The sequence below is a fragment of the Bubalus bubalis genome, chromosome 8 (assembly GCF_019923935.1).
Source record: "Bubalus bubalis isolate 160015118507 breed Murrah chromosome 8, NDDB_SH_1, whole genome shotgun sequence".
Taxonomy (NCBI): domain Eukaryota; kingdom Metazoa; phylum Chordata; class Mammalia; order Artiodactyla; family Bovidae; genus Bubalus; species Bubalus bubalis.
The window spans coordinates 80,768,863-80,796,242 of record NC_059164.1 but is presented as its reverse complement, the minus strand read 5'-3'; the positions used below and the strand labels follow the sequence as shown (position 1 = coordinate 80,796,242).

Here is a 27,380-nt window from a genome sequence, read left to right as displayed (position 1 = left end):
GAAATTCACTTTTTTGAAATTTTGAAATTTCAAAATTTTACTTTGGCCATTGATTATTCAAATTTTTGATCAATTATTCTTTCTCTCTCTCTCTTGCCTTACAACACTCCAGTTATACAGAGTCTGCTTGATGTTGTTCAAAAACTCACTGGGGCTCTACACATTTTTTTCCCAAGCTTTCTACTGTTTTTTTCAGATTGGATAATCTCTATTGATCTGTATTTAAGGGTACTAATTCTTTCTTCTGCTATCACCATCTGCAGTTAAACCCATTCAGACAATTTTTTATATCAGATATTTTAACATGTAATTCCAGAATTTTCATTTGGTTATTTCTTTTTACTTTCTATTTCTGCTGAGATTTCCTATATATTTGCCCATTAAAATTAAATTTTCTTTTACATCCTTAAGTGCAGTCATAATAATTTTCTTAAAATCCTTGTTAGCTAACTACAACATGTGAAGCATCCTGGGATTGATCTCTTGATTGTCTTTTCCTTTGAGCACTGGTCATATTTTCCTATTTCTTCTTTTGTGTAGTAATTTTGGATTGTATCCAAGACATGGTGAATAATACATTGCAGAGACTGTAAACTGTTATGTTCTTCTCAAGAATATTGATTTTTGTTTTAGCTGACCGCTTCACAGAACTCAAACTCTAAACTTTACCTCTCCATGTTGGGCAGCAGCTGAAAACTGTCAGTTCTTTTAGCCTTGTATAAGCTGCTTGGATTCTGTCCTGCTCAGAGTTGAGCCAGGTTTTCAGCCAGAGTTTGTACTCCTAAGTGGGGACCTTGCTGTGGCTCTCTCCTTTCTGGAATATTCTCCATAACATTTCAGCTGTGGTTGCTCCAAGCATTAACTTTGAATACTCCAGATTACAAGTTTCTGAGCCTTAGCTTTCTGTATGATGCTGCCTGGAGCCTGCCCTGAGGTAAAGAGTTATGAAAAGGGGAGAATTCACCCAATGTCCTTCCTTTCTTCCAATTGTTGACTCCCCTCCAATTTCTGCCTGCTTTGGTCACTTTTCAGTGCCTTCATGTAGTTGCTTTCTTCTATTTTGTCCAGACTTTATTAAATGTTACCTATGGAATGGTTGATGTGATACAAGCTACTCACCATTAACAGAAGTAGAACCTCATTTTTCTTTACTCAAGAAAAATCTGCTCCATATCTAGACATCTGTATTGTATTTATTTATACCAACCCTATTATTCCCTATCAAAACATGCTTTAAATTTTTTTTTACCTTTTAGAGATAAACCTTTTTAGAAAAAGGACTGCCTCCTTTATCCTCTTCTGGTGTTCCTGTCTCAATTCTCTGTTGAAAAGAAGCTGCCACACTACTTTTCTCCAGACCTCCCTACCAGTAGGACTTTTATATTTGTCTTGACTTACCCTTCCAATTCTGTTTCTTTGGGTTCGTGAGTAGAAACATTATAGACTGGGGATTTTTTTCCTGAGGTTGAGGAAGTACCTTGGAACATTTCCAAGCATTCCATTCAACTGTTCTCTTTTTATTGACAAGGATATTTATATGGAATGTTTCTGGAGGGTTGCACAGGAAATTTCTGAATAAAGGAGATTTAAGTTCACATCTAATGGTATAACCAGGAAAGGAGGAACATGTCACCCTGGGACATGTTTCAGAGGAGACGAAGGACACTGCAAAGGGGCAGAGTCAGGCCACACGCTGAACTCAATGCAAGAAACATTTATGTGCCAAACTCTGCTGGTCTCTGGGGGGAAAAGACATTGGAATACACTATAAATGTCTTTTCTTTAACAGCTTTATTAAGATACAATTTATATACCAAACTATAAAATTTTAAGAATGAATAATATCTGAATAAATAACTAGTTCCCAAATAACTGGTATAATATTACAGTAACTACTAATATATTTTCTTGAAGAGATCTTTAGTCTTTCCCATTCTATTGTTTTCCTGTTTCTTTGCACTGATCACTGAGGAAGGCTCTTATCTCTCCTTGCTATTCTTTGGAACTCTGCATTCAAATGGGTATATCTTTCCTTTTCTCCTTTGTTTTTCGCTTCCCTTCTTTTCACAGCTATTTGTAAGGCCTCCTCAGACAGCCATTTTGCTTTTTTGCATTTCTTTTTCTTGGGGATGGTCTTGATCCCTTGATGGTCTTGATGCCCTGTCTCCTGTACAATGTCATGAACCTCCGGACATAGTTCATCAGGCACTCTGTCTATCAGATCTAGTCCCTTAAATCTATTTCTCACTTCCACTGTATAATCATTTAGGTCATACCTGAATGGTCTAGTGGTTTTCCCTACTTTCTTCAATTTAAGTCTGAATTTGATGATCTGAGCCACAGTCAGCTTCTGGTCTTGTTTTTGCTGACTGTATAGAGCTTCTCCATCTTTGGCTGCAAAGAATATAATCAATCTGATTTTGGTGTTGACCATCTGGTGATGTCCATGTGTAGAGTCTTCTCTTGTGTTGTTGGAAGAGGCTGTTTGCTATGACCAGTGTGTTCTCTTGGCAAAACTCTATTAGCCTTTACCCTGCTTCATTCTGTACTCCAAAGCCAAATTTGCCTGTTACTCCAGGTGTTTCTTGACTTCCTACTTTTGCATTCCAGTCCCCTATGATAAAAAGGACATCTTTCTTGGGTGTTAGTTATAAAAGGTCTTGTAGGTCTTCATAGAACCATTCAACTTCAGCTTCTAGTCGGGGCATAGACTTGGATTACCATGATATTGAATGGTTTGCCTTGGAAATGAACAGAGATCATTGGGTCATTTTTGAGATTGCATCCAAGTACTGCATTTTGGACTCTTTTGTTGACTATGATGGATACTCCATTTCTTCTAAGGGATTCTTGCCCACAGTAGTAGATATAATGGTCATCTGAGTTAAATTCATCCATTCCAGTCCATTTTTAGTTCACTGATTCCTAAAATGTCAACATTCACTCTTGCTGTCTCCTGTTTGACCACTTCCAATTTGCCTTGATTCATGGACCTAACATTCCAGGTTCCTATGCAATATTGCTGTTTACAGCATCAGACCTTGCTTCTATCACCAGTCACATCCACAACTGTTGTTTTTGCTTTGGCTCCATCTCTTCATTCTATCTGGAGTTATTTCTCCACTGATCTCCAGTAGCATATTGGGGACCTACCGACCTGGGGAGTTCATCTTTCATTGTCCTATCTTTTTGCCTTTTCATACTGTTCATGGGGTTCTCAGAGCAAGAATACTGAAGTGGTTTGCCATTCCCTTCTCCAGTAGACCACATTTTGTCAGAACTCTCCACCCATGCCCCTCCATCTTGGGTGGCCCTACACGTCATGGCTTAGTTTCATTGAGTTAGACAAGGCTGTGGTCCATGTGATTAGATTGGTTAGTTTTCTGTGATTGTGGTTTCACTCTGTATGCCCTCTGATGCCCTCTCTCAGTGCCTACTGTCTTACTGGGGTTTCTCTTACCTTGGATGTGGAGTATCTCCTCACAGCCACCACTAGTGACCTTGGATGTGGGGTATCACCTCTAAGCTGCTCCAGCACCGGGCATGCAGCCGCCACTTGCCACAGCCACTGCTCGCCGCAGAAATGGTATTGACCTAACAGAAGTAGAAGATATTAAGAAGAGGTGGCAAGAATACACAGAAGAACTGTACAAAAAGGATCTTCATGACCCAAATAATCACAATGGTGTGATCACTCACCTAGAGCTAGACATTCTGGAATGTGAAATCAAGTGGGCCTTAGGAAGCATCACTACAAACAAAGCTAGTGGAGGTGATGGAATTCCAGTAGAGCTATTTCAAATCCTAAAAGATGATGCTGTGAAAGTGCCACACTCACTATGTCAGCAAATTTGGAAAACTCAGCAGTGGCCACAGGACTGGAAATGGTCAGTTTTCATTCCAATCCCAAAGAAAGGCAATGCCAAAGAATGCTCAAACTACTGCAAAATTGCATTCATTTCACACGCTAGTAAAGTAATGCTCAAAATTCTCCAAGCCAGGCTTCAGAAATACGTGAACCGTGAACTTCCAGTTGTTTAAGCTGGTTTAAGAAAAGGCAGAGGAACCAGAGACCAAATTGTCAACATCCGCTGGATCATCAAAAAAGCAAGAGAGTTCCAGAAAAATATCTATTTCTGCTTTATTGACTATGCCAAAGCCTTTGACTGTGTGGATCACAATAAGCTGTGGAAAATTCTGAAAGACATGGGAATACCAGACCACCTGACCTGCCTCTTGAGAAATTTCTATGCAGGTCAGGAAGCAACAGTTAGAACTGGACATGGAACAACAGACTGGTTCCAAATAGGAAAAGGAGTACGTCAAGGCTGTATATTGTCACCCTGCTTATTTAACATATGCAGAGTACATCATGAGAAATGCTGGGCTGGAGGAGGCACAAGCTGGAATCAAGATTGCTGGGAGAAATATCAATAACCTCAGATATGCAGATGACACCATCGTTATGGCAGAAAGTGAAGAACTAAAAGCCTCTTGATGAAGGTGAAAGAGGAGAGTGAAAAAGTTGGCTTAAAGCTCAACATTCAGAAAACGAAGATCATGGCATCTGGTCCCATCACTTGATGGGAAATAGATGGGGAAACAGTGGAAACAGTGTCAGACTTTATTTTGGGGGGCTCCAAAATGACTGCAGAGGGTGACTGCAGCCATGAAATTAAAAGACGCTTACTCCTTGGAAGAAAAGTGATGACCAACCTAGATAGCATATTCAAAAGCAGAGACATTACTTTGCCAACAAAGGTCCATCTAGTCAAGGCTATGGTTTTTCCTGTGGTCATGTATGGATGTGAGAGTTGGACTGTGAAGAAAGCTGAGCACAAAAGAATTGACGCTTTTGAACTGTGGTGTTGGAGAAGACTCTTGAGAGTCCCTTGGACTGCAAGGAGATCCAACCAGTCCATTCTGAAGGAGATCAGCCCTGGGATTTCTTTGAAAGGAATGATGCTAAAGCTGAAACTCCAGTACTTTGGCCACCTCATGCGAAGAGTTGACTCATTGGAAAAGACTCTGATCCTGGGAGGGATTGGGGGCAAGAGGAGAAGGGGACGACAGAGGATGAGATCGCTGGATGGCATCATTGACTCGATGGACATGAGTCTGAGTGAACTCCGGGAGTTGGTGATGGACAGGAGGCCTGGTGTGCTGCGATTCATGGGGTCGCAAAGAGTCAGACACGACTGAGCGACTGAACTGTACTGAACTGTGCTGAGTTTTGATATGCAAAAGTAAACTGGAGTCCCTAAGTAGGTGGAAAACTAAACTGATCGGAAAACAAGCTCTGAGAATTTTGATGAAGTGTTTCCTCCTGAAGAGATTAGCCTGAAGAATGAAACCAGAGACCAGTGACTATGGAAGGCAACCAGTGAAATATTCCGATAGAATTGCTGAGAATGTTTAAAACAAGCATGTCTAATAATCCACGTTAAGATGTTTTACTGGAATAATGTAAACCCTATTCCATTACCCTGAACCTTCAGTAATGTTTGGAACACGCACGCACACACACATACACACAACTTTATGTGTCTTATGCAAGTGGATTTTATTTTAATATTGAAGAAAAGTCATGTTTCATGGCTGCATAAGAAAACACTTTACCAAAGGACATAAAAAGAGATGAGATGAGACAGCAAGCATTCAATAGAATCAAAACATTGGACTTGGAGAATGTCAGCCTGAAGAAATTCAAAGAGAAACTGGGAGGATATTGGATTTCCCACCAACTATGAGTCAACAGTTAACTCAGTTTTTGAAGTGTTCAGGGACAGAATTTGTAAATTAAGATGACTTTGGCTGCAAGTAACAAAAAAACCCTCAGAGAAGGCAATGGCAACCCACTCCAGTACTCTTGCCTGGAAACTCCCATGGACAGAGGAGCCTGGTAGGCAGCAATCCATGGGGTCGTGAAGAGTCAGGCACGACTGACTTCACTTTCACTTTTCACTTTCATGCATTGGAGAAGGAAATGGCAACCCACTCCAGTATTCTTGCCTGGAGAATCCCAGGGACAGAGGAGCCTATTGGGCTGCCGTCTATGGGGTAGCACAGAGTCGGACACGACTGACTCGACTTAGCAGCAGCAGCGGCAGCAACTAAAAGAAGGCTAGTGTATTACATTCCACCTGTAGTTAGGTTTTTCGCATTAGAAAACCTCAGGCAAATTCTAAAGGAACAGATACTTTTCATCTCACTCTGTCTGATAATGATAATTTTGTGGCCCAGCAAGAATGAGAGGAAAAAGTGAAACTGTTATTCTGTGCTACATAAATCTACTCCACCCTCACGGCTTTTTCTGAGCATGGAGGTAGAATGGGGTAAACGGTGGGAACAAGAACACCCCAGTTGCTGTGTTTGTGCATACACAAAGACATGCCCAGGATTTTCTCTCTAGGTTTAGAAGCAAACTAGAAGATCCCAGACATAATATCAAAATAGAACTAAAATATTAAGCTCCAAGAGTACATTATCTAGGAGTTACAAGAAGAGTATAAAATTGTTTAGCAATTTACAATACAAAATTCATCAAATTGTGTAATTGTGGAGTAAAATCCTTTTTGTAATTTTTATTAAACTTCAGAGAAACAGGCTTTCTTGTTTGAGTGACTTGCATATAGTTGCCCAAGGTCATTATTTTTGAGTCTTTCAAGAGATAAGTGGTACACTTTGAATTCTTTCCTGAAATTTTAATATTTTATGCCAGTACAAATTGACTTTGGTGTTATTTTCTGTAACGATTACATGACATATCCAAGTTCTTTCCTCCAATCTATGAAAATGTTATTTCCAGTGCCATGAACTGTCCTGTCTTTAGCACTTCTTTGTTGCCATCTATTCCTCCAAAGTATGATGTTTACTTAAAGCCATAATTTGTCCCTTTTTTAAGGACTGCCTGGATCCTCTCCTTTGTTGTAGGTGGAATAACACCCCTCTCTCTAACTCAACTGTGAAAGTGTTAGTTGCTCAGTCTTGTCTGACTCTTTGGGACCCCCATGGAAGGTAGCCTGCCAGGTTCTGTCCATGGATTTCTCCAGGCAAGAATACTGGAGTGGGTCACCATTTCCTTCTCTAGGGCATCTTCCCTTCCCAAGGATCAAACCTGGGTTTCCTGCATTGTAGGCAGATTCTTTATTGCCCGAGGCACCAAAATAAGTAAATACATAAAAAACAATAATACCCATTTCCCCAAAGATGTCTATATTCTAATCCCTGGAATCTCTGATTAGGTTAGGTTCCATAGCAAAGGGACATTAAGGTCCCAGATGGAATTAATCAGCTGATTTTAAGGTAAGGAAGCTATCCTTGATTATCCAGATGGGCTCAATGTAATCACCAGAGTCCTTAGAAGCAGAAAAAAGAATTGTGAGAAGCAGAGAGATGGCAGGCCCATGATGCTCCTGGCCTTGAGGGTGAAGGAAGCCATGAGACAAGGAAACAAGCAGACTCTAGAATGTACCTGGCCAACAGCTGGATTGTAGTCCAGTGAACACTGGGTGGAAGTGGAAGTGAGAAATAGATTTAAGGGCCTAGATCTGATAGACAGAGTGCCTGATGAACTATTGACGGAGGTTCGTGACATTGTACAGGAGACAGGGATAAAAGCAAATTGGCTGTCTGGGGAGGCCTTACAAATAGCTGTGAAAAGAAGAGAAGCGAAAAGCAAAGGAGAAAAGGAAAGATATAAGCATCTGAATGCAGAATTCCAAAGAACAGCAAGAAGAGATAAGAAAGCCTTCCTCAGAGATCAATGCAAAGAAATAGAGGAAAACAACAGAATGGGAAAGACTAGAGATCTTTTCAAGAAAATTAGAGATACCAAGGGAACATTTCATGCAAAGATGGGCTCAATAAAGGACACAAATGGTATGGACCTAACAGAAGCAGAATATATTAAGAGGTGGCAAGAATACACAGAAGAACTGTACAAAAAAGATCTTCACGACCCAGATAATCATGATGGTGTGATCACTCACCTAGAGCCAGACATCCTGGAATGTGAAGTCAAGTGGGCCTTAGAAAGCATCACTACGAACAAAGCTAGTGGAGGTGATGGAATTCCAGTGGAGCTATTTCAAATCCTGAAAGATGATGCTGTGAAAGTGCTGCACTCAATATGCCAGCAAATTTGGAAAACTCAGCAGTGGCCACAGGACTGGAAAAGGTCACTTTTCATTCCAATCCCAAAGAAAGGCAATGCCAAAGAATGCTCAAACTACTGCACAATTGTACTCATCTCACACGCTAGTAAAGTAATGCTCAAAATTCTCCAAGCCAGGCTTCAGAAATACGTGAACCGTGAACTTCCAGATGTTCAAGCTGGTTTTAGAAAAGGCAGAGGAACCAGAGATCAAATTGCCAACATCCACTGGATCATCGAAAAAGCAAGAGAGTTCCAGAAAAACATCTATTTCTGCTTTATTGACTATGACAAAGCATTTTACTGTGTGGATCACAATAAACTGTGGAAAATTCTGAAAGAGATGGGAATACCAAATCACCTGACCTGCCTCTTGAGAAATCTGTTTGCAGGTCAGGAAGCAACAGTTAGAACTGGACATGGAACAACAGACTGGTTCCAAATAGGAAAAGGAGTATGTCAAGGCTGTATATTGTCACCCTGCTTATTTAACTTCTATGCAGAGTACATCATGAGAAACGCTGGGCTGGAAGAAACACAAGCTGGAATCAAGACTGCCGGGAGAAATATCAATAACCTCAGATATGCAGATGACACCATCCTTATGGCAGAAAGTGAAGAGGAACTAAAAAGCCTCTTGATGAAAGTGAAAGTGGAGAGTGAAAAAGTTGGCTTAAAACTCAACATTCAGAAAACGAAGATCATGGCATCCGGTCCCATCACTTCATGGGAAATAGATAGGGAAACAGTGGAAACAGTGTCAGACTTTATTTTGGGGGGCTCCAAAATGACTGCAGAGGGTGACTGCAGCCATGAAATTAAAAGACGCTTACTCCTTGGAAGGAAAGGTATGACTAATATAGACAGCATATTCAAAAGCAGAGACATTACTTTGCCAACAAAGGTCCATCTAGTCAAGGCTATGGTTTTTCCTGTGGTCATGTATGGATGTGAGAGTTGGACTGTGAAGAAGGCTGAGCGCCAAAGAATTGATGCTTTTGATCTGTGGTGTTGGAGAAGACTCTTGAGAGTCCCTTGGACTGCAAGGAGATCCAACCAGTCCATTCTGAAGGAGATCAGCCCTGGGATTTCTTTGAAAGGAATGATGCTAAAGCTGAAACTCCAATACTTTGGCCACCTCATGTGAAGAGTTGACTCATTGGAAAAGACTCTGATGCTGGAAGGGATTGGAGGCAGGAGGAGAAGGGGAAGACAGAGGATGAGATGGCTGGATGGCATCACCGACTCAATGGACGTGAGTCTGAGTGAACTCTGGGAGCTGGTGATGGACAGGGAGGCTTGGCGTGCTGCGTTTCATGGGGTCGCAAAGAGTCGGATACGACTGAGCGACTGAGCTGAACTGAACACTGGGTAGGATTTCTGATCTGCAGAACTGTAAGATTATAAGTGCGTTTTGTTTTAAGCCACTAAGTTTATGATAACTTGTCACAGCAGCATTAGAAAACTAATTCATCTGTTTTGTTTTAGGCCTTTCCTCTGCATGGATTCCATTTTCATTGAAATCCTTAATAACCTTCATGCCAAACCCAAAGATCATAGTATCTATTCATCCTCCCTTGATTTCTTTGTCTGTCAGAAAATTAATGAAACTATGGAATAATCCTGAAGTCAACAAAAATGCCTATTGTTTTAAGAGTATAAAGATATGCAGTTTTTCACTTGAGTAAGATCCCAGGATATAAGTGAAATGCCATTTGCTTATACTTATAAAATATTTCCATAGCCAATAATCTCTTGAATGTCTATAAAATATCCAGCACAGTAGTCTAGGTAAGTTAAAAATTGGGCTGATACATGTAGCAAAGTTCTTGAGCAAATGACTTGAGAGAAGAGGTAAAGATGGAGAGACAGGAAGTGAAGAATAGATGGAATGGGAAGTAGAGGAAGTTTAATGGGTGATTTTTTAAATGGAGAAAAAGAGAGAGAAAACAAAGAAAGGAGAATGTGGCAAAAATAAGAACACTCAGGCGATTTGTGTCTTGACCATAATATGTACCCCACTAACCTTTACAGGAGGACTGACTTGTATAGTGTAATTCTTTCTCAGTGGAAAACCAGGAAAGAGATTTATGCCTCTTTCTCTGATTCCCCAAGACTCAAACCATCCAGATTCATGGGACCTAGCCAGACATCCCTTCTTTTGTAAGGTGCCTGGTACAGTGTTTCAAATATGGTAAATATTCAATAAATGGTAATCTAATTCCCTTTCCTTGGCTGACTCTGGACTCAGATAGTCAATTGCTTCCCAATGGATGGCATCTAATTCTTTCTTTTGGTTTCTTAGATCTGTATCTTCTGGTGTAATCCCTGCTACCTACCAGATTCCTCCTGATTTTATAAATACCTTTTTGTTCTAGTCTATCCCCACCTTTACCCTTTTCCAGGACAAATCAATTTGTTTATGATACAATAATTCATTTTAATGAAGTATATTAAAGACTAGATTTGTGTTCTACAGGAAGATATGAAAGTATTCTGTGTATTTGTATACCCACACACTCACCCGCACACCCAAACACACACAGACACACAAGAATATATTAATAGAAGCCATTGAAGCCCAAGAATTGTGGCTCAGATGATGAAGAATCTGCCTACAATGCAGGAGACCCGGGTTTGATCCCTAGGTCAGGAAGACCCCCTAGACAAGGGAATGGCAACCCATCCCAGTATTCTTGCCTGGAGAATTCCATGGACAGAGGAGCCTGGCGGGCTACAGTTCATGGGGTCACAGAGTTGGACACAACTGAGCAACTCACACTTTCACTTTCACTAGATATTGATGCTAGGTATGCAGTGATTCTTCTGAAAAATAATACAACTTATAAAACTGAACAAAACTAAAGTGGGTATTTATTTTCACAATGATAGATTCTGACCAGAGGTATATTTTCACAGACTTTGTCAAAATGTAATCAAGAGCTCTTTAAAATATCAAAATAGATTCTTCATTTACTGGTGAGAAAAATGCACAATTTTATTTATAGTTAAAAAGTATAAAAACTTATTCAAGGTTGAAAGATTATGAAAGAAACCTGAAGAGAAGGACAGACATTAAATAGAACCAAGCAAATCTATTCCCTAATTCAAGGGAAATATTTCATTTGCAAGATCAATCCAAGCAGACAATGGCTTGTAAAAAATGAATACTTGATTTCACAATAGTAAAAATCAATTTTAGAGCTAATTCAGTGATAGAAGGACAGTATAAAATACATCATGCTCTGCTGTGTTGTGCTTAGTCACTTAGTTGTGTCTGAGTCTTTGTAACCCCATGGACTGTATCCCACCAGGCTCCTCTGGCCTTGAGGATTCTCCAGGCAAGAATACTAAAGTGGGTTGCCATGCCCTGCTCCAGGGGATCTTTCCAACCCAGGTCTCCCGCATTGCAGGTAGAATCTTTACCATCTGAGCCACCAGGGAAGCCCAAAATACATCATCCAATGCACTTTAACTGTAATTACATCTTAAATAAAAGAATATAAAAATACTACACAGCTGCAAATCCCTAAGTTCATTTAATAATTACTAACATTTCTCTTAATGTGTCAGAAAAGATGAAAAGAAGCAGCATAGAGATATTTTCAGCTATACAAATTCAGGGTTTCCAAAACATACATACACAAAAGTGGAGGATGCCACTGTTATTTATACACATTTTTTTTCTACATAGAAAGTATTTATATCTAATTCAATTTTACCTTATTAACCCTGAGCAAAGTAAATGCTCTAATTAGACAACAGCATTCATTTAACATTTAACCTACTCATTTAACATTTCACCTACTCATTTAACATTTCACCTACATGTACTAGACATGTGCCAGATACTGTTCTAAGTACTCTACAGATATTAACTCATTTAATCCAAAAACCATGGAACAGAATATCGTAGAAAAAAATTTTAAACTGAAATTGCTATTTTTTCCTTCACTTCTCCATTCCACCCCATCATACATAGTCAGTGAAAGGACAGAAAAAGTCCAGTGAAAAATGCTTAACTCAGATTCATAAAATTTGAGTCCATTTCTAGCTCTATTTAGGGTTCTGGGTGACACTGGGTAAGTTAGTAAACCAGAACTTCCCAACCCTAACTGATTAGAATTTGAAGGAGGGTGTTATAGCTATAAACAGAACTATTTATATTTGTTATATATTTAAATTTATATAAATATACATATAAGGTTTTACCCAAGACTTACTTTGTTTAGAATGGGACTCAAGAATCTGAATTTGCTTTAAAGCTAAACATATCTTCCTCAACTTATGATGGGGTTATATCTCAATAAATCCATCATAAATTGAAAATAACATAAGTCAAAAATCTAACCTATTGAACATCATAACTGAGCTTAGTCCACTTTAAATATGCTCAGAACACTTACATTAGCCTACAGTTGGGAAAAATCAGCTAACATGAATACCTATTTTATAATAAATCTATTTTATAAATTTCATGTAATTTATTGACCACTGTAGTTAAGATGAAAAACTGAATGGTTGTCTGGGCACAGGATGGTTGGAGATAAAGCAGTTATTTACCCTTGTGTTCATGCAGCTGACTGGAAGCTGCTTCATGACAGAGTATTGTACCCATATGGCTAGCCCAGGAAAAGCTCAAACTTCGAAACCCCAAATATGGTTTCCACTGAACATGTATTGCTTCCACACCATCATAAAATCAGGGACTGTCTGTACAGGTGGTTCTGAAGGTTAGCAGTCACACTTGGGGACCGTTGATCTAGTGGTCTTAGCCTTTAATCCCAACAGAACAAGTATGGAAATATGTGGTCCACAAAAGTGGAAATGAAGGGCAGGATTATAAAGTCTAAATGTCAGACCTCCATTCTTCATGCATTCTCACTAGAGTGGCCACAACATTAGGGCAGAAACATTACACAAGTGACTGTCATGGTACCTATGTAAACCTACCCCTTTAGGCCTAATGTCAGCAAAAGTGAAGCAGGAAACAGAGTCTCATAAACTTATGAGTCTCATAAACATAAGCCAAAAAACAAATCAAAACAAAATTTTACCTAAATGTGCTAAAAATGGACACACACACCTAAAAGTTTCTAAGGTGATCACATATTTTTCATATTCAACTAATCATCACAATATACTTTTTATTTTTATCCCTAAAATATTTTTATTACTTATGCCTGACACCATGAAGATGAATAAAACAAAATGTCTGTCTTCAAGGTGGTAAAGGCATCTCTATAAACATAAGAATAGAAGTTTAAGTTTTAAAAATTTAAGTTTGGCTGGATTTCTGAGATTCTAACAAGCAATCAATCATAAGCCAGAAATGCAAATAACTGCCATATCAAGCTGGTAGCAATCTATGAAGTCCTAGAAAGAAGGCTAATTTGAGAGTCTCGGGATAAGAGATTGAGTTTGACTTGGCTACATGACAATTTGTAGCGAGTCTTTCAGCTCTTAGGCAAATCTTCAAACCCTTTGAGCCTGTTTTTTTTTAACAATGCATGTCTTACAAAGTTGTTATGAAAACAAAATGAAATACAAATGTTAATATACCACGGGTATTACAGATAATATTTACAACTCTACTAATAATAAAACATGTATTTTGAGTTCTTTTTCTACCAATAGGGATAAACTGCTAGTAACGAACTACTTTCTCACCTTACTCCCAATACATCTAGGTGGCTTTTGTCATTTACTATATGTATATCTATTGTACATTAATATATTTTTTATAAATTGATATATAAGCAGGTATATAAAAAGAAATATGCACATTATATAGCCATGAATATATTTAAATGCATGTTTATATACACATACACCTTTCAAAAGAGAAATACTGAGGGCAGCAATCTAAGAGGCAAAATTTCATCTACTTTGGAAATAGATGCTGGACAAGACCTTCTGATTAAACAATGATGAAAATGACAGATTTATGCACTTACCTTCATACTTCAAACATGTAACTACATGTAAATTACTATTCTATGGGGATGTGAGTAATGCTTTAATAGAAAATTCCAGTTAAATGACTGCAGTAAACTGATCATTAATTCTAAAATGTGATTCTGACAAAAGCATACATACCTTATACTTCTCCCAAAAGCATAATTAGCTACACGCAAATGTAAGAATTATAGTTACTAAAACTTACCTTTTTTCCTCATAAATAAGGTAGGTTTATAAACAATAAAAATTAAATGAACAAGTCAAGAAGAAATCCAAGTATATTTTAAAACAGAATCCTTCATGTTCTTTGAGTTGTTCAGGCAGCAAATTTTGAAATGCTCATGCATTCTACTGGATATTAGTGCTTATTATTAATAACATATACTTACCATTATGACCTTTCATCCAAGTACCTCAAAGAGCTTTTAAAGCAATATATATGTTATTTCTTGTAATAGCTCTGAGAGGCAGACTGGTAGAAAGTTATTATTAACTCTATTTTATAGTCAAAGAAGCTAGGGCACTGAGAGGTTAAATGACTTTGCTGGGGTCATATGGTGAAAAGAACTTTGGACCTCAAGATCATTGTTCTCATTTAGAGTTCAGTATATTATCCATTACATGGTTGTTTACTACACCTAAATGTAATTCTATTCCAGGAAAATTGAGAATAATGTATTTGAATAATCTAAGAACTAAAGGTGAGAGTTTATTTTTTTGTGTATTTAAAAAATGCTGTTATACAGGAATATGGAATAACTAATAATTAGTCTTTGGTTTGTTGCTGTAGCTATTATTTATAGGGCTTTTGCTATTTGTGGCTTTCTGAAGCCTCTGCTCAAAAATGATCCATTCTATTTCTGACTGTTTTGAGCTAAGTTAGCATAGCTGTAAACAACCAAGCAGCAGCTGAGACAGGCTGACTAACTTGAAGTTGTCTTTCATTGTGCTTCCATTGCTCACTCTTCTGAAAGTCATCCTCCTTCTAGTTCTCCATTCAACAGGTATCTGTGCAGTCTACCACCCTCAATCCTCCATCTATGGCCAGTTTAACTAATGCCTTGTCAATTATTAAATTTTTAAATTTTAATTAAAGTAAGATAGGGATTTCCCTGGCAGTTCAGTGGTTAAGACTCTGCACTCCTAAAGCAGAGGACATAGGTTTGATCCCTGGTCAGGGCACTATGATCCCCCATGGTGTACCATGGGGCCAAATAAATAAATACTCATCTGCTTTTAATAAAAATCAAAGACTCTTAAAAATACTATGCTATCCTAGTTATAATTGTCATATTCAGCTTTTGCAAACCTAACTTTTATAGGCTTCCCAGATAGCTCAGTGGTAAAGAATCTGCCTGCAATGCAGTGACACAGGAGATGTGGGTTCGATCCCGGGTCAGAAAGATCCCCTGGAGAAGGAAATGTCAACCCACTTCAGTAGTCTTGCCTGGAGACTCCCATGGACAGAGGAGCCTGGTGGACTACAGTCCGTGGGATCACAGAGTCAGACATGACTGAAGCAACTTAGCAACTGGCACAAGCCTAACTTTTATTGTCCTTAGAAGGCCATTAAGCATATATCACCACATGGGGATTTTTTAAATATAATATTTCACCATTTTTCCCAAGAAAAAGTAGGGAGAAAGGAGAAGTGGTTTTAAATCTGTGCTCAATGAAGTGAGACTGCATAGTTGGCTTGAATGTGGTAATACAAGCCTGTGGTGTTTGTTACTTCATACCACATCCTACCCAGAGCTCTAGATATATATAGCAACTGCCATTAGACAGCACCATCCATGCTTAAAATCCACCAGGTCCAAAATGGCACTTATTTTCTGCACCCTACCCCATCCCAATCCTTCCCTATTTGTAAAATACACCTTTATCCTCCCCCCAAAAGCAGGACAAGGCATACTTCTAGTCATTTCTATTCTTTTACCCAGCAAGCACCTGCCCCCCATGAATCAATTATCATAACCAGTTCACTTGGCATCCTGTACTTTAGGAATTCATCTTTGGATGTTCACTGCCACTCACATTATGGTTCTTTTCTCTTGATTTCTGTAATGGTCCCTGGTCTACAAGCTCTCTGCTTGCCCTGCTCCTCCCCTCAGCTAATCTATCCACCAACTTAAATTGTATTATCAATCTGTCCAAGGTCATTCCTCTATGCATTGCCTCAGCACAGCATAAGACGGTTCATGTTTGGCTCCTGTCTACTACTTCAGATTCATCTTTTTCAGCAGCCCAGGCTTGAAATGTAATTACTTCTTAGACTTTTCAATACTATTTGTTCCTTTGCTGCACGTCCTTGTCAGGATCTGGATTTGCCACTCCACCCCTTTTGGTGCTGTAAAATCCCCACATTAAAAGCTTAAAGCAGTTTCAGTAAACTCACCCATTCTTTTCTCTCTATATCTTGATATACTACACTTCCAACCATAATTAGTTTTCATTAGACTGGGCATCCTTTGAATGGACTGTGTCAAGCGCAGAGTTGATACTCAGTTGGAGGGTGGGGAGGCTGGAGGAGAAGGGAGTTAAGTATTAAGAGACAGGACTGTAGCTGCTAACGGATGTTAGTCTAACGATCTTATTTCGAACCTGTGGATGGATTAAATAAACGATTTAGTGGAACTACTTCCAATTTAGGTTCCCAAATTACACGACGAGGCTACAGGTTGATCTCAATGCCACACCAGACATCAGAGCCGCAGTGTCGTAGGAGGCTCAGGAATCCTCAGGAAAGGATCCCTGACTATCCGCCGATGCGAGTTCTCTAGGGATCAGCAGGAGAATAGAAGGTCCAGGGCGGCCACCAGACCTTCCAGGCAGAGCAGGCGACTGACTCATCTCCCGGGATTCGGCCCGCGACGAGCCACGTCGCCGGCTCCATTCGGGAAACCCCGATCACATTAGAGTTGCCTACACCCTAGGACGCCCCGGGAGAAGGGGCTGCCCTCTAGAAGCAAGATGGCGGCCTCCGCTCTCCCCCTCCTTCCAAAAACCCCCTCCTGGTCCCCAGAAGAGAGACAAGGACGTCGTGGCGTCGAGATCCGGGAAACTCAGCGAGGCCCGCGGCCACTCCCGGGCCCCCGGGAGGTGACTTCACCTCGCCGGCGCAGAGAGCCGGGGGTGGAGCCGCCCTAAAGGCCGTGAAGCCCGCCCTCAACATTCAGAGTGGACACAGGAGAGCCCGCGCCCTCCGGCCATTGTTCTCCAGCCCCGGCCCCCCACCCTCCTCTCAACTCTCAGACAGGAAGTTGCTTCTCAGCCGGCTCCGCCCCACTCCCCAGCGCCCCGGAAGTGATCGGCGGCAGCTGCTGCAGAGCGGCCAGGAGGAGGGTGGATCTCCCGAGAGCGAAGCGCCCGGAGTCCTCCTCCACCTCCTCCTGCCGCCCAGGCTCCACAGCCGCCTGTCGGACTATTCCTTTTGCCGCTCCCGGCGCGGAGCCTCCTAGAGTACAAGAGCGGAGCACTGTCCGGCTGGAGCCAGCTCAGCCGCGGCTTCCGGAGCCCACGGGGCGGCTGACCGGCTTGCGGTGCAGGTGAGCGGTGCCCACCCGGGCCGACCTGGGAGGGGTTGGGGCCGCCCGCCCGGGCGGCGGGGGTGTGTCTGGGCGGCGGCGATCCGAGGCCCAGGCGCAGGGCCCGGACGCCGAGATTGCACCTCCCGCGTTCTGCCCGGGAACCAGCTGCGGGACAAGCCTGAGCTGGAATCCGGGGCGCCGTGTTCGCCGCTGTGCGGACTAGTGCACCTCCCGAGAGCGGGCGGTTACGGCGGGGTCCCCCGAGCCCGGCGCCCCGTTGAGTTGGCCTCGTCGGAAGGTCACCCTGCATCTCTGGCCCGCCGCGCCGAGGTCCCCGCCTGGGCGGTGCCCGCGACCTGGGGGACCCGTCGCCGCAGTCCCCGCGCCTCACTCCGCCCCTCTCCCCTCCCCTTTCTTCCACTCCTTGTCTGTTTGCGGGCAGTTGCTTTTTAAACATCTCTGTTAGGGTTTTGTGCCAGTTAAAGGAACGGGTTTTACAGGTTGAAGTCATTAGATGGTCCGCACTGAACTAAATAGCCGGTCCAGGGCTCTTGCACAGGTTTAGCCAATAGTCAGGAATCAAGCCTCTGAAACGAGGACGCGATAAGGGTGTTTTGAGCAAGGGGTTGTTTCCTCCGTGGTTCGTTCTAAAGGTTTTTCAAAAGTGAAAGATGTGATGTGTGTGCTCCAGGCTGGGATCTGTGTGTAAGTGGGCGGAGGTGAGGGCGCAGAGAGGTGGCAGTGTTGTTTCAAGGTTTAGGGAGAATCAGGGAGTTGACTGGCCTTTTCTTGGGAACCTGAATGTCCAGACTTGTGAGAGCTCATCCAAGTGTCATTGACGTTGTTTGAGAACTCCAGGACCACGCCCTACCTGTCGAGCTAAAAAGCACCTAATTTACGAATTGTGTCGGGAGCGGGGAGGCGGGGGGGAGGATCGTTATAAAATATGTGTCATGAGTTAATTCTTGTCCTGGAAATAAATTCCGACTTTAATCATGCTCCACATATTGAATAACACATTTCATTAGTAAACTCATTTCCACTAAAGGAAAGGTATTCCTCTTAGCTTATGTTTATTAGTGTATTTCAGTGTGTCTTATTAGCTTACGTTTTTGTCTCTATTAATGCAATATTATAAAATGACTTGTGATTCTTAAAACATTATTTTTAGTTTTTGAATCTCTTCAGGGTCAGAGTCATATCTTTCTCATCCCTGTGCTTACATGGCATGTGCCCAGAATATAGAAGTTATTCACACAATTCTTCACCGAGTGAATGAATGTATAGGTGATCTCACAGTTGCCTTCTAGTAGTCATTTATTTTTGGGGGCTAAGGTGTTTTTTGTGTGTTTTTTTTTTTTCAGTTTTGGGGCACATGCAGATTTTGCTTTGTCTTTCCGTTCTTTAACATGGTCAAAGGACAAATCAAGAAGAATCCTTTGCCATCCTTCCAAAACTATCCTACCATGAAAGATTAAAATTATATTTGGGGTGCTGTGATTGAGCATTATAATAACTTGTATTCAGTGGGAAATGTTTACACTTGAGCTTTTTTTGCCCAGAATTATCAGGATTTCCTGGTGATAGTAAATTGTGTTTGGAGTTTGTAACCATACCCTATCTTAATCAAACAGAGAGAATTGGGAGTTACCACTGTGGGATAGTGTGGTACATTGCAAAATTGCTTATAATGGCTCATTTTTCTTCCCCCATGGGTGCATGAAGTCTGACATAACAAGTTCTCTTGTTATGACCTTGACATGACTTACCAATTAACCACTTTCACGATTTTTCAGCGATCCAGATGCTGTTCTCCAGTGTGTCTGCTGAGTGTGCAGTCATCTGTATCAGTTATTTTGAAGTAATTCTTCATACAACACTTTCTTTGCGGGGCTTTCAGGGAAAAGGGGCTAATTATAGGAAAGAATATTGTCTACCATTTGTGCAGGGAGATAATTTTTGCCTGTGGATGGTTGGATTATTTTCACTGTAGTGAGGTTCAGATAAAAAAGCGCTGATACCTTCTTTTCTCTCCATGTCTGGTCCTGCACTGGTTTTCCAAGCTTAGCTTCTGCAGAACAGAAATAAATATATCAGTATCACTTCTTGTATCTGTGTGTACCAGTGTAATATGCACATGTACATGGATTGCAAAGACAGTTACTTTTAAAATATTGGATTAAGAGGCTGTGAGTATTCATGGGGAAAAGATTGTGATTTTGAAGAAGTAGGGAGACGGTTCATGGTTTTCATTGTTTTATGAAATTTTTCATTTTAGACACTAAGGAGACCGAAGCCTGCAGTTTCTTATCTCAGTGACATAACCACTATACAGAGGTCAGATTTCCCTTATTTTAACAACCCTAGCAGTCCTCCTACATTGATTGCCTGCCAAGCACTGCGATAAGAACTTTACTTGTATTATTTTTAATCTCCACACTACAGGAGATAACTTTTCCATAGTTTACTAAGGCTAAGTGAAGTTAATTGCTGGAAGCTGGGCCACTAGTGAATAACATCATCTGGATTTTGAAGTAATGATTGCTGAGAGCATTGGCTATTGCAATTAATCCTAAAAGACTGAGAAAAAAAAATTAAATTTTTGATTTAGCTGAGCTTTAAGAAAGCAAAGATACTGATCTCCTCAGTATTCTTGCCCATCAGATGGGGCCTGGGGTAACCACTGACCCTGGCCAGGTGGCTTCAGACAGCAGCCAGTCTTCTGTTTATGACCTTTCATATGTCATCCCCTTCTGCATGTGCCATGATGAAAAAATGGTTGGACGTTGTTCATGTAAGTGTCCTGGGAGAGTAAACTATTAGGAACTCAACTTTGGTGTTTGATGATTACTTTTTACCTTTCAAGTAGCTGAATAGTCCCTATTTGAGAAGACTATTGGAGGCTTGTTTGTGGTGACCTTTCCTGAAATCTTGTTTTTTAGCTCTTTCTTGGACCGAAGGAGATACGGGAACTTATCCTCCAGCCCCCATTAGTGACAGTTATTCGTTTTGTTTTCTTTAGCTCTAAAACATCTTTCTTACTACTTTATTGCACTCATAAGGCTTTGGTTACAATATAGAAAAAACAAAATTAAAGCTCTGAGTTCTTAAAGATGTTTGAATAAATTATAGAAAAGAATTTGCATCTTTGACTTATTACATCTGCAGGTGAAAACTTAATTTCTCAACATCAGAGGGTATTCTCTCTGACCCAAAAAGCAGGCTTCTATAAAATACATGAGTATTCTTAAATACACCACAGCTAGGGTCCTGTATCAGATTGAGTAGACGGACATAATGCTTGACACATAATCTCTTTGAAGTCTGGGATCCAGTTTCATTGCAGAATTCACTTATTGAAACTAAATATCAGGGTTTGTCAGTGTCATCTTGGAGAATAAAACACAGCAAGATTATGAAATGACTTCTACCCCCAAATACACTGTGAAGGTGGGGCAAAGATCGCCAGTTTCTAAATAGATCATGATTGTAGTCTTAAAACCACAGGCTCTCTGCTTTCTTGTGCAGTTGAGAAGCTAGCATAGTAATCCATTGAAAATGAGGCTGCCCCACTACTGAGTGGTTGCAGATGCTTTAGTTCTGCTGCCCCATCTGGATCTATTCTGGATTCTTGTAGCAGCTTTTCAGCCTCTGATTGGGGTCTCCCCGCCCAGTCTTTTCTCCACAGCTTGGGGGTTAGAGCATTCTTGATATTCCCATGCTTAAAACCCTTTCACACCTCCTTCTTGCTAATTAAAAAAATCCAAATTCCTTTTATCCTTAATTTCATATATAAGTTTAACTTATACCTCTCCAAAAATTGTATCTTGATTCGATTTTTTTTCTCTCAACTCCATCCCTCAAAACAACAACACACAAAAAAACAACTTTCAAGACTGGGCTAGTTACTCCCCTTGTGATCTGCCATAAAATATACCTTATACTACTATGGACAGTACCTTCATTGGCCTAGTATAAATTTTGTTGACCGCAGTCTATGGTAACCTCATAACTACAGGTACCCATGCATTCTTAAAAGCCTACACAGGACTTCGTCAGAAGTTCCCAAACTCTCAGTTCTTAATGACATCTTTATTCCTGGTGGCTCAGGTGGTAAAGAATCTACCTGCAATGCAGGAGACCAGGGCTTGATCCTGGGGTTGGGAAGATCCCCCAGAGAAGGGAATGGCAACCCACTCCAGTATTCTTGCCTGGAGAATTCCGAGGACAGAGGAGCCTGAGGGGCTACAGTCCATTGGGTTGCAAAGATGTGGACAGGACTGAGTGACTAACACACTACACTATAAGTAATATTTGAAGTGAAGTCAAGTCGCTCAGTCGTGTCCAGCTCTGCAACCCTGTGGACTGTGGCCTACCAGGCTCCTCTGTCCATGGGATTCTCTAGGCAAGAATACTGGAGTGGAGTGCCATTTCCTTCTCCAGGGGATCTTCCCAACCCAGGGATCGAACCCAAGTCTCCTGCAATGGAGGCAGATGCTTTAACCTCTGAGCCACCAGGGAAGCCCCAAGTAATATCTAGTATCTTTCAATTACAGATGATGTTATAATGCTAATCTTTGTTTCTTTGTATTGTTGAAAGCATATCTTCAGGGTAAATACATATGTAAGATTTGTTAGATTTGCCAAATTTTTCTTCTGTAGGATTGTAGTATTTTGAATTCCTACCTGTGGTATATGAGTACTGCAGCTTCTGCTAATCTGAAAGATGAGAAATGGTATCTCAGTGTAGTTTTAATTTGTATTTCTCGTATTACAAGTGAATTGAACATTTTTTCATATGTTTAAAGGGCCTTTTTTTTGTATGTTTAAAATTGTACACGTTATTTGCTCACTTTCTAAATAAATTTTGGTCTTTTCTCCTCAGAGTTTAAAACTTCTTTATATTTAAGAATCTTAGTCATTTAGCTTTGCCACATATTGCAGATACTTTACCCAGTTATCTTTTGGTATTGCTAGTGGTACGTGTGTTTGTTTGTTTTTTTCCTTTTGACTTGCAAAAATTTGTTTCTGTGTAATAAAATATATTAAATTTATTGCATCTGGATTTTTAGTCATAGAGAGCCTTTTGCTACCCACAGGTTAGAGAGGAATTTAGCCATGTTTTTTTCAGTACTAATACAGTTTTATTTATAATATAGAGAACATTCAGTTCTGTGATCCATTTGGAGTATATTTCTGTTTTGATGTAAGGAATGGATCTAATTTTATCTTTTCCACATGACTTTCTAGTTGTTCTAATACTACTTTTAAGAAAAAACATTGCCCCCTTTATCATGTTCTAGATTTCCATATGTAATTGGGTGTGTTTCATTCTTTTGTATGTCTGACTATTCCTGTACCAGTAAGTACTACACTGTTTTAATCATAAAGGCTTTGTATATGATTCAGTATCTGGTAGGGCTAGTTCCCCATTATTGCTCCTCCTTCAGTGTTCTTTACTAGTCTTGCATGTCATATTTTTTTTATTTGAACTCTAGAGCATCAGTTTGTCTAAGTCCATTGAAAAGCTCACTATTTTTATTGAGATTTCATTAAACTTACTATTTAACTTAGAACTGATCTGTTGATGATGTTGGAACACCTTAATCTTAAATAAGTGAAATCTTTTCACTTTCTTAAATCCACTATTTTGTCTCTGCAGAATGATTTATATTTACTTTGCATAAGTTTTGAACATTTCATGTTTATTCCTATGTATTTTGTATTTTGTCTTTTGTTACTATTATAAACAGAATTTTCTTATCCATTGTATTTTATCATTGCTTCTCTTTGGCCCAGATATACAGTTACTTGTTGTTCAGTAACTCAGTTGTGTCCAACTCTTTGCGATATATAGTTATATCACCTGTAAATAAAGGTTTTATCCTTTTCTTTTCCAGTGTTTATATTTCTGTTTGTCATATCTAATTGCATTGATTACTATCTCCAGAACAATGTTAAATAGTGGTGTTAAGAGTGTCTTTGATAGAGATGCTGATTGTTTATTGTATTATCTTTCTGTGCATGTACAAAGATAAACATTACACTAGATATTAATTTAACTATGGAAATTCCTTGCTATGACTACAGTCTTTCACTATTTCTGCGATACTAATGTTGATAGATATAAGAGGCAGGAATCTTGACTTACCTAGTGGGCAGCAGCAAAGTGTAATGATAGTCGAGGTGAGGTACTGATCCTTGGTTTCCCAGTTCATACAACCATTCCTGAGTTCTGTTCCTGCCCCTCCATATAATTCTTCTGAACCTCATTGTAATCTTCACTCAGCGAGTCATGGGTGCCACAGGTTAAAAGCAGCCATAGGTCTATGAAAATCGAAGAATTTCCTTCTAGGCTTTCATGGTCTTTAAGTGGTTTCTGTGCCTAGCAGATGAATTAGGCTCACCTTGTATTGATGTGATTATGGCTTAAGTCCTTAGTCAATAAGGCAAGTCAGACTTGTAATTAGATGAGTTTATCCATGGGGTGACCCATGGTACACAGACATGGGGTAATTGTAGGCAAGTTTGTAGGGCCTGGGTCCATTCGGCCTCCAGAATTCATTTGTAAATGATCTAGGCCTCTGGCTGGAGGTGTATGTTGGTGTGAAATCAGATGCTGGCATCCTGGGCACATTCCATTCACATGGCAGTTATGGACACACACCAATGCTCAGTCTCCCATGTTCTGGAGAACATGTTCATTTCACTGCTATCTACTTCACCCAGAAAGTTCAAGAAGCATATTTTCTGTAGATTCTTATAATCTCAAGATTGTCTAGGTCCATTTTGTGAACTTGCAGTCCACATCTCATTTTCTGTTTCAGTCATTCCATTTCCTTTCCCAGGAGTGCAGGGTGATGGGATATTTATTAATTTCTTGTCCCTTGTGCTTCCCTAGAAGTCCCCTCAAATCCAAGTCTGTGGCCTGTAAGTCCATCTTCATTGTCCCAGAAATGCTGGTAGGTCTTTAGGTTGAGGAGCTCTCACCCCCCAGCTGAATACTCTTGGTCTGTGGCCAGTCGTCTGTCTCCACTTTTTCCTGGGATCTATGTTGCCTTTTTCTCTGTGGGTCTTGTTGCCTCCTAGTCCACAGTTCTACCTCGGGCAGGTGGTGGTTGGGGGCTCTCCTGTCCCGAAGATCCTCAGGTCTCATCCTCTGCTACATGCTGCTACCCCGATATCTGGGCTTACAATTGGCTGATCTTTTCTGTTCTCTGTTTTTGCCTTATTTCCCCTGCCCCCATCTTTTTAGTCTGAGGACATTTTGTCTTCCTTCATCTTTCTGCCTAAAACACTTCCCTGTGACAGAAACAGCCTGTCCTCTGAGATCCTAAGTTTCTGGGACACCAGCCCTAGTCTCTTAGTGCTTGGACTAGTGGTAACTTTACTACTACCCTGTCAGTCTCTAAGCTCTCCCTATTTCATGTGTCTACACTGCAACTAAAATAATTCTCTATGTCTCTTACTTCATTTATTCTTATTTACTGAGCTTTCTTGATCCCTCAGAATAAAATAAAACTTGACCATTTGCTCTATCTTTTCTTGTCCTTTGCTTTGGCCCAGATCATTAAACCCACCCTTGTTTTTATGTTTTGTTAAAATTTAAATATATACATATATTTGGTTACGACTGTTTGAACTTTTTGCACATTCATTAGTCATTGTTTTGTTTTTTTTTTTTTAATCCTGTCAACTGTCTTTTTATGTCCTTTGCTTATTGGGGTGGGGATGGGGAGGCTGTTTTGTTTTTTTTTTAATTATGAATTTGTCAATTTTATGTGGTATAATTCACATACCAATAAATTTACTTTTAAAGTGTTTAATTCAGTGCTTTTTGTTTGAACTTCCCAGGTGAACAGTCCTTTTGATTCATAACAGGATTCCTGTCTTACATTACTGTGTCTGAATTTAAGCCATTAAAACTCTAAATTGTTTAAAAGTACACTGTTAACAGATTGTGGTATAGTAAGTAGAAAGACAAAATACCCAAATTAGAGTGGTGAAAGGGAACTATTCATATTGAACACTGACAGTGCTTTGTAGAATTGTTTGTACAGTGTTGACTACAAAATTGAGGAACTCCAGTTGTAGACAGGAGTGATCAAATACGATGCTAGATTTAATTCTGTGTTTCTGTTCTAGGAAGGTACAAAGTGTAAGTGACTAAATTTTTTTTAATTGACACTTAGCACTTTTGTGTATGTGATTTCATTTGATCTTTGTATCAGCCAAAGAGATGACAGTATACCTCATCTCTGCCTCTTTCTGAAATGCACAGTGAACTATATCGGTGAGTCCTATTACATTTGCATTTTAAAATGCGAGTGCCCCATGAAAAGATGTTCAGTGTCACCAGTTACTAGGGACATGCAGATCAAAACGCAGTGAGATATCACCTCACACCTGCTGCTAAGTCGCTTCAGTCGTGTCCAACTCTGTGCAACCCCAGAGACGGCAGCCCACCAGGCTCCGCCATCCCTGGGATTGTCCAGGCAAGAACACTGGAGTGGGTTGCCATTGCCTTCTCCAATGCGTGAAAGTTAAGTCACTCAGTCGTGTCCGACTCTTCGCGACCCCATGGACTGCAGCCTACCAGGCTCCTCCGTCCATGGGATTCTCCAGGCAGGAGTACTGGAGTGGGGTGCCATTGCCTTCTCCATCACACCTGCTAGAATGACTTTTATCAAAAAGGCAAGAAACCACAAGTGTTGGCAAGGATGCGGGGAAAAAAGGGGATCCTTACACATTGTTGGTTGTTGTTTAGTCACTAAGTCGAGTCTGACTCTTTGCAACCTGTGGACTGCAGCACTCCAGGCTTCTCTGTCCTTCAGCATCTCCCAGAGTTTGCCAAACTTCATGTTCATCAAGTCAGTAAGGCCATCCAACCATCTCATCCTCTTTCATCCCCTTCTCGCTTTCAATCTTCACCAGCATCAAGGTCTTTTCCAATGAGTTGACCCTTTGTATGAGGTGGCCAAAGTATTGGAGCTGTAGTATCAGTCTTTCCAATGAGTATTCAAGGTTGATTTCCTTTAGGATTGACTGGTTTGACCTCCTTGCTGTCCAAGGGACCCTCAAGAGTCTTTTCCAGCACCACAGCTCGAAAGCATCAGTTCTTTGGCTCTCAGCCTTCTTTATGATCCAACTCTTACATCCATACTTGACTACTGGAAAAACCATAGCTTTGACTATATGGACCTTTGTTAGCAAAGGTTTGTTGGCAACAGATTTCTCTGTTTTTTAATATGCTCTCTAGGTTTGTCATAGCTTTTCTTCCAAAGAACAAGTGTCTTTTGGTGCTGCTACTGCTGCTGCTAAGTCGCTTCAGTCAGGTCCAACTCTTTGCGACCCTATAGACAGCAGCCCACTAGGCTCCTCTGTCCCTGGGATTCTCCAGGCAAGAATACTGGAGTGGGTTGCCATTTCCTTCTCCAGTGCATGAAAGTGAGAAGTCAAAGTGAAGTCGCTCAGTCGTATCCGACTCTTAGCAACCTCATGGACCGCAGCCTACCAGGCTCCTCCGTCCATGGGATTTTCCAGGTAAGAGTACTGGAGATTCCTTAAAAAACTGGAAATAGAATTACCTTATGATCCAGCAATCCCACTGCTGGGCATACACACTGAGGAAACCAGAAGGGAAAGAGACACGTGTACCCCAATGTTCATCACAGCACTGTTTATAATAGCCAGGACATGGAAGCAACCTAGATGCCCATCAGCAGATGAATGGA

The 27,380-nt window shown here is 40.6% G+C and overlaps 1 protein-coding gene and 1 long non-coding RNA gene across 5 annotated transcripts in view; one reads left to right on the top strand and one right to left on the bottom strand.

The window, feature by feature from the left end:
* LOC123334775 overlaps positions 1-17,380 on the bottom strand; it is a 34,791-nt gene extending 17,411 nt beyond the window's left edge. For 2 of the 3 annotated variants that reach the window (XR_006552901.2, XR_006552899.2), the window contains exons 1-2: positions 16,515-17,380; positions 3,461-3,594 (exon numbers count right to left, since the gene is read on the bottom strand). This is a non-coding gene — a long non-coding RNA (uncharacterized LOC123334775). Of the gene's footprint in view, positions 1-2,682; positions 2,742-3,460; positions 3,595-16,514 lie in introns of those variants that run through there. The other variant, XR_006552902.1, reaches the window with a different exon arrangement.
* A 27-nt stretch (positions 17,381-17,407) lies between these two features.
* Positions 17,408-27,380, top strand: part of RALA (RAS like proto-oncogene A) — a 61,806-nt gene continuing 51,833 nt past the window's right edge. For both annotated transcript variants that reach the window (XM_044946816.2, XM_044946815.2), the window contains exon 1: positions 17,408-17,664. The gene's annotated coding sequence lies outside the window, so the exon portion shown is untranslated. The remainder of the gene's footprint in view (positions 17,665-27,380) is intronic.